The sequence below is a fragment of the Crocuta crocuta genome, unplaced genomic scaffold (assembly GCF_008692635.1).
Source record: "Crocuta crocuta isolate KB4526 unplaced genomic scaffold, BGI_CrCroc_1.0 scaffold610, whole genome shotgun sequence".
Lineage (NCBI taxonomy): Eukaryota > Metazoa > Chordata > Mammalia > Carnivora > Hyaenidae > Crocuta > Crocuta crocuta.
In genome coordinates, this window is record NW_027527456.1 from 164,020 (window position 1) to 173,574 (window position 9,555).

Here is a 9,555-nt window from a genome sequence, read left to right on the forward strand (position 1 = left end):
GCCGAAGTCAGACGCTTAACCAACTTAGCCACCCAGGCACCCCTGAAATAAGTGTACAAGATTTTAACATATTCCATCACAATATAAATAAAATGAAATGGAAAAAAAAGGTTTTCACGTTTAAAATGATTTGCTTCAAAAATAATATCGGGGCGTCTGAGTGGCTCAGTCGGTTAAGCGTCCAACTCTTGATTTCGGATCAGGTCACAACCTCACGGTTCATGGGTTCGAGCTCCATGTTGGGCTCTGCACTGTCAGTGTGGAGCCTGCTTGGGATTCTCTCTCTCCCTCTCTCTCTGCCCCTCCCCTGCTTGTGCTCTCCCTTCCCTCAAAAATAAACTTAAAAAATAAAAAATAATAAAAAGGAAAATAATACTCAATATTAACTGTTAAAAGGAAAATGTAAGTTATAATTGATAAATCATAAATGAAAAACTTTAAAATGCAGACAAATCTTGGTTCTTAAATTTCATTCCCCATTAGAAGGAACCTTGGGCAGGGAAAACACATGAACTTGGAACATCCTTCTGCGTAATTAAGTATGGATGTGCTCAAACAACGATGTAGACATGTCACAAGCCAGCTTGCAGGGGCTCCCACTGGCCAAAAATGGGACCATTTGAGTATCAAGATAAATGCTCATTGTAACAGATTATAGCCATTTTAAGAAGAATCCATGAATCCTTACTCATAATAAGTGCATACACACACATATACAACATACATTCACAAATGGATAAATAAGGGTGCTATGTTAGTTTGTTTGGACCACTGTTACAAAATACCACAGAATGGGTCAATTAGAAACAACAGAAATTTATTTCTCACACTTCTCGAGGCAGGAAGTCTAAGATCAGGGCACGTGCGTGGTCCGGTTCTGGTGAAGGCCTTCTTCTAGGTTGCAAACTGCCAATTTCTCACTGTCCTCTCCTGGTAGAAGGGAAGAGAGAGCTATCTGGGGTCCCTTTTATCCCATTCATGAGGGCTCCACCCTCATGATCTAATCCCCTCCCAAAGGCCCCACCTTCGAACACCATCCTCTTGGTTGTTAGGTTTTGAGTATATGAATTTTAGGACTATGCAAACTTTTTAATCTATACCAGGTGCCTTACGGTAGAATACAATTATTAAATGTAGAAAAAAATTGACAGAGTTAGAAAATCACCACTTTCAGGTGTGCCTGGGTGGCTCAATTGGTTAAGCATCCAACTTCGGCTCAGGTCATGATCTTGCGGTTCGTGAGTTCGAGCCCTGCATCAGGCTCTGTGCTGACACCTCAGCACAGCCTGGAGCCCGCTTCAGATTCTCTGTATCCCTCTTTCTCTGCCCCTCTGCTGCTTGCACGTGCTCTCTCTCTCTCTCCCCCCCAAAATAAATAAATAAACACCTTAAAAAAGAAAGAAAATCTCCACTTTCAATCATTCTTGATTTAGGCAAGAATAATCAATGAATACTAAATGGATGGGGGGAGTTCGAGTCTACAAAATATCCTACTCATCATAAAAATGTCTCTGTACTATTCTTGCAAGTTTTCTGTTAAATTTAAAATCATTTCAAAACAGGGGCACCTGGGTGGCTCAGTTGATTAAGCTTCCGACTTCGGCTTGGGTCATGACTCATCGTGAGTTCGAGTCCCACATCTGGCTCTCAGCTCTCATTGCAGAGCCTGCTTCAGATCCTCTGTCTCCCTCTCTGCCCCTCGCCTGCTTGCATTCTCTCTCTCTCTCTCTGTCTCAAAAATAAATAAAACATTTAAAAAATGAATAAATAAAATCATTTTGAAATTAACATTTAAAAATGTAAAATAAAATATGGTGGGAGAGAAGAAATACCATCTTGGAACAAGAGAATGCCTACAAACCTACTTAAGCCCTAAGTGCAGTCCACTTACGCATACATGGGACATGTCAGCAGATTTGGCTCAGGGGTTTCCTGCCCTTCCTTCCTGGTTCCCACAATTAAGCAGAAGACCTGTCATTGGCAAAGAGTCTGATGTAGACGTCCATCCAGGGGTCCTGAGGATGCGAATGCCCAACGGGCAGAACCCAGCTGTGGTGGGGAGAAGTTCTCATTGAAGAACAGTTGAGGAACTAAGGAATGAAGGGACCTTAGCCAAGTGACAGCTGGGGATGGGGACGTAGAAGATCTACCCAGAGGGAGTGAAAATGGTAACAGTGCTAGTTTCCTAATAAGAAGGGCTTGTGATCTAGATTAGGCCGGCAAAAGTTTTGGGGGTGGGAGGGGTAGGGAGGGAGTTTATGGAATGAAAAGTGCCTGGTACATAAAAGGAATCTCTAAATACTTGTGGAATAAATAAGTAAATGATCTTTTACTTCAAAATATACTTGGTGACAGAAAGTCATCAGTGTTTTTCCTTCTCTTTGCAATCAAGATAAAATTTGTCTCTGGAAAAGTGATCCGTGTCTTCTTCACTCAAGTCGATTCTTCCACTTTTTCACTGAAAGGATAAAAACGACCAATTAGGTAAAGGCTAAATGGGTCATTCTCATGTACATTATTTTTTTAAAAATTTAATGTTTATTTATTTTTGAGAGAGACAGAGCATGAGCAGGGGAAGGGGAGAGAGAGAGGGAGACAGAATCTGAGAGATCACGACCTGAGCCAAAGTCGGACAATTAACTGATTGAGCCATCGAGGTGCCCCTACATTATTTTATACTTCTCTAAAAATGCTTTTAGTACATCTTTTAAAAAGTGGGTCTAAATNTTTTGATAAGCATATGTTTACTTCCTGTCTCTTGTCTTTTTTACATTCTTCTGTATTTTCTTTTTGAAAATGGGATATTCAAAACAAAATATGTGTGCTACCATTAAAATCAGGAAAATAAAAGAATGTGGCAGAATCAGCCATAGTCTCTTCAGTAATAACCATCCTTTACCATTGTGATGTATTCCTTTTTAATGTATTTCTCCTAAGCAGTAATATTACATGCCTATATATCTTCCGAATACATTTTAAAATGAGACTAAGAATCTTAGGGGAATAAAAGCTGCAATGTAAAATACTTGCATGATAATTCACATAATGGGATATTTTCCCAAGCTGCTAGTTATTCTTAGAAACCATTTCTTCTGCCTCCTTGATTAAAAGGAAGCTAGACACCATCTGTTGTTGGCTGAACAGCTGTAAATGGAAACTGATAGCCCTGTGGGTGGAGTGTGGGAGGTTAGAAGCCCTCATTCCTGATTTCCTAACCGGTGTCTGCAATGTCTTGTACGGATGCCTGCTTGTGGCTCAGAACACAAGGCCCTCTACCGGGCTATGTGCAAAATCCCGTCCAGGGAATTTTCTGGAAGGAAACAGACCATGGAGGGTGTAAGGGAAAATTTCTTATCTTGTTGTTGTTGTTAATTTATTTTTGAGAGTGACAGAGTGTGAGGGGGGGAGGGGCAGAGAGAGAGGGAGACACAGACTCCAAAACAGGCTTCAGGCTCCGAGCTGTCGGCACAGAGCTCGATGCGGGGCTCGAACCCACGACCCTGGGATCCAGACTGAGCCAAAATCAGGAGCTGGACACTCAACTGACTGAGCTACCCAGGCGCCCCTATTTTGTAAAGTTAATAACTAAAATGGTACATCTTTATCATGGCTCTGGGAAGCAAAACTGACGAAATTTAAAGCGGGGTTCATGAGCAAATGGCTGAGAAAGAATTCTTGAGCCGTTTATGGTGCAAAAAGTGATTTTATGAAATCACAGGGACAGGACCCCGTGGGCAGAAAGAGCTTGCACTGGGATTGTGAGGAGTGACCGACGGTATACTTTTGAGTTTGTGGAAGGAGAGGGAAGAGAGATCAAGTGAGTTTCTAAGGAATTTTGATGCAAGACTTTCAGCTGTTAAGATAAGGTTACTTTTAGTTTTTAATAAAACATAAACATTAAGGCACTAAGGCAGCCCTGAGTTCCTCAAGGAAGGTCACACTCGGCACGTTTCCAGTGTGACCTCAGTGAGCTGCAGGCTGTGAGAAGATTTTAATTTAAGCTACATTGTCTTTTTTTCCCTCGTCAAAAATGATGTCATTTTCGGGGCGCCTGGGTGGCTCAGTCGGTTAAGCGTCCGACTTCGGCTCAGGCCATGATCTCACGGTTCACGGGTTTGAGCCCCGCATAGGGCTCTGTGCTGACAGCTAGCTCAGAGCCTGGAGCCTGCTTCAGATTCTGTGTCTCCCTCTCTCTCTGACCCTCCCCTGCTCACGCTGTCTCTTTCTCTCAGAAATAAACATTTAAAAAAATTTTTTTAAATGATGTCATTTTCCAACATTCATAGCTATATTGTCTTCAGAATCTTAATTACTATTTTTTTAAATATTAAGATTCAGATCCACCAGGGGGTGGTGAAAAAATATATATTCCGTGACTCAGCATTTTTTTCCAGACTTACTTATGTCCAGTCACACATCAGAACAGAGGATATCACAAAACCCATTGGATTAGGTGCTTCTCCTATAACCTAGTCAGTTAAGAGATTTACAAAAGAGAAGAATATGAAAGAGAATACATTCTCAATTTCAATATAATGAGATACTTATACATCCATTAAAACAAAGGCACCACTTTGGAAAGATGCTATTATTTTATTGCCAAGTGAATAAAAACAAATTGCAAAGCAATAAGCACGCACTGAACTCATTTTTGTTTAAAAAATTCTGTTGGTATATGAATAGCAAAATATTCAGAAGCATACACAATTCTATTTTTAGGAGGCTTAATTTGTCAGTTTTTTTTCTTTCATGACATCTGATCTGTCAGTTATAAAAATATTCACCTTTAGGGTGCCTGGGTGGCTCGGTCGGTTAAGCACCCAACTCCGGCTCAGGTCATGATCTCATAACTTGTGAATTTGAGCCCCACAAGGGGCTCTGTGCTGACAGTGGAATTCTCTCTCTCTCCCTCTCTCTCTGCCCCTGCCCCACTTGTGTTTTCTCTATCTCAAAATAAATAAACTTAAAAAAATGAACCTGGATTCAAACCTGAGTTGTTGTTTTTTTTTTAACTTGCCTTTGTTTTAACTTAATATTCCCAATGTCTTTTTTTTCCCTTTAGGTTTGTCTGGGTTTGTATTGCATTGTTTTTTTCTTTCTTTTTTTTTTTTTTNTAGATAATGAGTTTTTGTTTTTTTCCCCAAATAAGTGCTAGATACGCTAGAAATATTTGAAATGTATTGGAATTTGTCAGGAAAATAGTATATAGAAAAAATAGTGAAAACTTTTAATCGGGGCACCTGGGTGGCTCAGTCGGTTAGGCGTCTGACTTCAGCTCAGGTCATGATCTCATGGTTCGTGGCTTTGAGCCCCGTGTCAGGCTCTGTGCTGACAGCTAGCTCAGAGCCTGGAGCCTGTCTTTGGATTCTGTGTCTCCTTCTCTCTCTGACCCTCCCCTGCTCAGGCTGTCTCTGTCTTTCTCTCAAAAATAAATACAACATTTAAAAAAACCTTTTAATCGAGGGGAAGTCTCAGAACCCTTTAAATATCTGCAGTTTTATAAGCAGTGAGACGTAGAGGAAGAAAATGCCATAGAAGAGGCAATTAAACTAATCACCACCCAAAATAGAACCGTGCCAGGACATTACTTGAATAGGGGGAAGCCACAGCACCTGGAAATACATGCTATTTTTGCATCAAAATCTCCAAGTTGGTAAGGGAGAAAAAGGCTTTCATTGCCTTCATCTTAAGTCTATTAAGAGTCATTAAAATTTTGGGGGAGGCGGGGCATGGGTGGCTCAGTCAGTTAAGCGTCTGACTTCAGCTCAGGTCATGATCTCACGGTTCGTGGGTTCAAACCCCACGTTGGGCTCTGTGCTGATTGCTCAGAGCCTGGACTCTGCTTCAGATTCTGTCTCTCTGTCTCTGTCTGTCTGTCTCTTTCTCTGCCCCTCCCCTGCTCATGCTCTCTCTCTCTCGAAAAAAAAATATTAAGGGGCACCTGGGTGGCTCAGTTGGTTAAGCGACCGACTTTGGCTCAGGTCATGACCTCACGGTTCGTGGGTTCGAGCCCCGTGTCGGGCTCTGTGCTGACAGCTAGCTCAGAGACTGGAGCCTGTCTTCGGATTCTGTGTCTCCCTCTCTTTCTGACCCTCCACTGTTCACACTGTCTCTCTCTCTCAGAAATAAAATTTAAAAAAAAATGAAAAAAGTTTAAAAAACACTTTTGACGTTTATTCAGTTTTCAAAGATAGAGACAGAGCACGAGCAGGGGAGGGGCAGAGAGAGAGAGGGACATGCAGAATCTGAAGCAGGCTCNGCATGTTATTTGGTCATGTTTTTAATCCACTCTGCCAATGTGTCTTAATTGATGAATTTAGATCACTTACATTTAAGATCATTATTGATATGTTAGAGTGTAAGTGTGCTACGCTAATGTGTTGTTTTGTTTCTTTTCTCTGTTTCTTATTCCTTTCTCTTTTCTTACTTTCCTGTGGGGTACTTGAAGATGTTTTAGGATTCTGTCTTTACTTATTTATAGTGTTTTGGGTGTGTAGTTTTCTACAGATTTCTTTAAGTACATCTGTTTTTATAAGTTTCTTTTTAAAAATTTTTAAATTTTTTAAAATTTATTTCCGAGAAAGAGAGAGAGAGAGAGATGGTGTGAGCAGGGGAAGGTCAGAGAGAGAGGGAGATACAGAATCTGAAACAGGCTCCAAGCTCGGAGCTAGCTGTCAGCACAGAGCCCGACGCGGGGCTCGAACCCACAAACCGTGAGATCATGACCCGAGCCAAAGCTCAACCGATTGAGCCACCCAGGCACCCCATGTATAGATTTGTTAGTGGTTGCCTTAGGTAACCAGTAGATCATGTAACTTATCTATTGGTATCAGCATTTGCTACTTTGAATGACGTATAGAAACCTCACTTCTTTTGCCCTTCCCATTTTTTAAATATAATTGTCTTAAATCTTTTCTCCACATATATTTAGCACTATATCAGATAAAGTAGACTTCAGAGCAAAAACAAAACAAAACAACAACAACAAAACACCTTAATAAAAACAAAGAAGGACATTGCATAATGATAAAAGGATCAGTGTACCAGGAAGCTATAAGAATCCTAAATGTACAGGTACCAAACAAAAGAGCCTCAAAATACATAAACTAAAAACTAATATGCAAACCAGTGAGAAGGGCTAGTATCAAAAACACAAGAAATAACGAATGTTGCCATATACTATTTGTAGGAATGTAAATTGGTGCAGTCACTATGGAGAACAGTATGGAGGTTATTTTAAAATATAAAAATAGAAATACCATATGATCCAGTAATTCCACTACTGTGTATTTACCCAAAGAAAACCAAAATGCTGGTTCAAAAAGATACATGCAGGGGCGCTTGGGTGGCTTAGTCGGTTAAGCGTCCGACTTTCGCTTGGGTCATGATCTCGTGGTCCGTGGGTTCAAGCCCCGCATCGGGCTCTGTGCTGACTGCCAGCTCAGAGCCTGGAGCCTGTTTCAGTCTGTGACTCCCTCTCTCTCTGACCCTCCCCTGCTCACACTGTCTCTCTCTTTCTCTCTCCTAGAAATAAAAAATAAAAAAAAAAAAAGATACAGGCACCCCTATGTTCATTGCACCGTTGTTTACAAGAGCCAAGATATGGAAGTCACCAAAGTACGGGCCCACAGATGAATGGACAAAGCAGATGTAGTATACACACAATGGGATATTACTCATCCATAAAAAAGAATGAAATCTGGGGCACCTGGGTGGCTCAGTTGGTTAAGCATTCGACTTTGGCTCAGGTCATAATCTCACGGTCATGAGTTCAAGCCCTATGTCAGGCTCTGTGCTGACATCTTGGAGCCTGGGCCTGCTTTGGATTCCCTCTCTTGCCCTCCCTCTCTCTCTCTCTCTGCCCCTCTCCCACTCATGCTCTGTCTCAAAAATAAATAAGCATTAAAACAACTTTTAAAAAGAATGAAATCTGGCCATTCACAACAAGATGGATGGACCCAAAGGGTATTATGCTAAGTGAAATACGCCAAATAGCCAAATAGAGACCAAATACCATATGATTTCATTTATATGTGGAATCTAAAAAAAAAAAAAAAACAAAATAAACAAAACAACAACAAACAGACACAGACTCATAAATACAAAGAACAAATTGGTGGTGGCCAGAGGGGAAGAGCTCTGGGGAGATGACTGAAATAGGGGAAGGTGATGAAGAGGTACAAACTTCCAGTTATAAAATAAAGAAGTCATAGGAATGAAAAAAGTACAGCATCGGGATGAGAGTTAACAGTGTTGTAATAATGTTACATGGTGGCAGACAGTAGCTACACATGATGGGCACTGCGTAATGCAAAAAATTGTCAAATCACAATGTCGTACACCTGCAACTAATATAACACTGCATGTCTACTATCCTTCAATAATTTTTTTAAGTAGGCTTCATGCCCAGTGTGGAGCCCGAGGAGGAGCCTGAACCCACAACCCTGAGATCAAGACCTGAGCTGAGATCAACAGCGGGAGGCTCAACCAACTAAGCCACCCACGCATGCTGTTCAATAATATTAAAAAAACCCTAAGGGAGCTGAAAGGAGAAATAAACAGATGCGCTGTAATAGCTGAGGACTTCAACACCCACTCTTTTTTTTAATGTTTTATTTATTTCTAGGAGAGAGAGAGAGAGAGAGACAGCGTGAGCAGGGGAAGNACTCTTATCAACTGATAAAACTACTAAACAAACACTCAGCATATACATGGGAGATGCGGCCCATCCAACACCATGGGAACACACATTCTTTTCAAGTGCCCAGCAAAGGGGAAGCACTTACACTGCCCCGAAATAGGTGGGTGGGGGTGGAAACTCCTCTCCTCCCTCAGCAGGAAATCTGTCCCCAGCAAGAGCAGGGCTTGCATCATCTCCTTACCTCTGCGTGGGACTGTAAGCTCACCTGCTCGCTGGGCCCTGCTGACCAGAGAGCTAAGAATTGGAATCCTGATTAGACCCCTCTCTCACTGCCTTGTGTAATCTGCTCCTGTGAGTGGGGGTGGATTTTCCATTGGTACCTGGCTCCTGCTGGGCTGGTATCATCTAAAACGTTTCCTGATGCTAGTCCACCTGTTTTCTGGCACCTTCGGCTAAGGGGAACAGGCTTTCCTTGTAGCTTTTTATTTTTCATCCGGGCCTTCCGGATGGGAGGCTTCTAGAGCCTGAGGCCAGGACTTACGGAAATTCACTGCTCTGTTATTTCTCAAGCCCTGGGGTCCCTAGGAAGTTTGTCTCCTTTCCACCTTTCAGAACTTCCTGTCTGTTGTGTCACGGGGTCTTTAGTTGCAAGAGGGAGGGTTTGGAGGGAATGGGGCTACTCCAACTTGGGAGGAACTAGAAGTCCTAAAATTCCTTCTTTTTGGTGCTTAAATTGTCCAGATTTGACCCGGTGTGAGCCCCTTCAGGCTGCCCCCCGTATCATTCTGCTATATCCCCATCATCCTCTGAGCACTCCCTTACTTTCTGGCACAAGATGTTCCAGGCTCACCTTGTACTTCCCTTGCTCGGCCCTAGGAAAAGCGATTTCTCCAAAGAGCCCTGAATCTCCTCAT

At 42.0% G+C, this 9,555-nt stretch overlaps 1 long non-coding RNA gene across 2 annotated transcripts in view; it reads right to left on the reverse strand.

Annotated features, from left to right (window-relative positions):
- Positions 1–453: 453 nt before the first annotated feature.
- LOC144230639 (uncharacterized) overlaps positions 454–9,555 on the reverse strand; it is a 9,330-nt gene continuing 228 nt past the window's right edge. The window contains exons 1-5 of one of the 2 annotated variants that reach the window (XR_013334827.1): positions 8,787–8,901; positions 2,334–2,458; positions 1,892–2,049; positions 1,569–1,728; positions 454–930 (exon numbers count right to left, since the gene is read on the reverse strand). This is a non-coding gene — a long non-coding RNA (uncharacterized LOC144230639). Of the gene's footprint in view, positions 931–1,568; positions 1,729–1,891; positions 2,050–2,333; positions 2,459–8,786; positions 8,902–9,555 lie in introns of those variants that run through there. The other variant, XR_013334826.1, reaches the window with a different exon arrangement.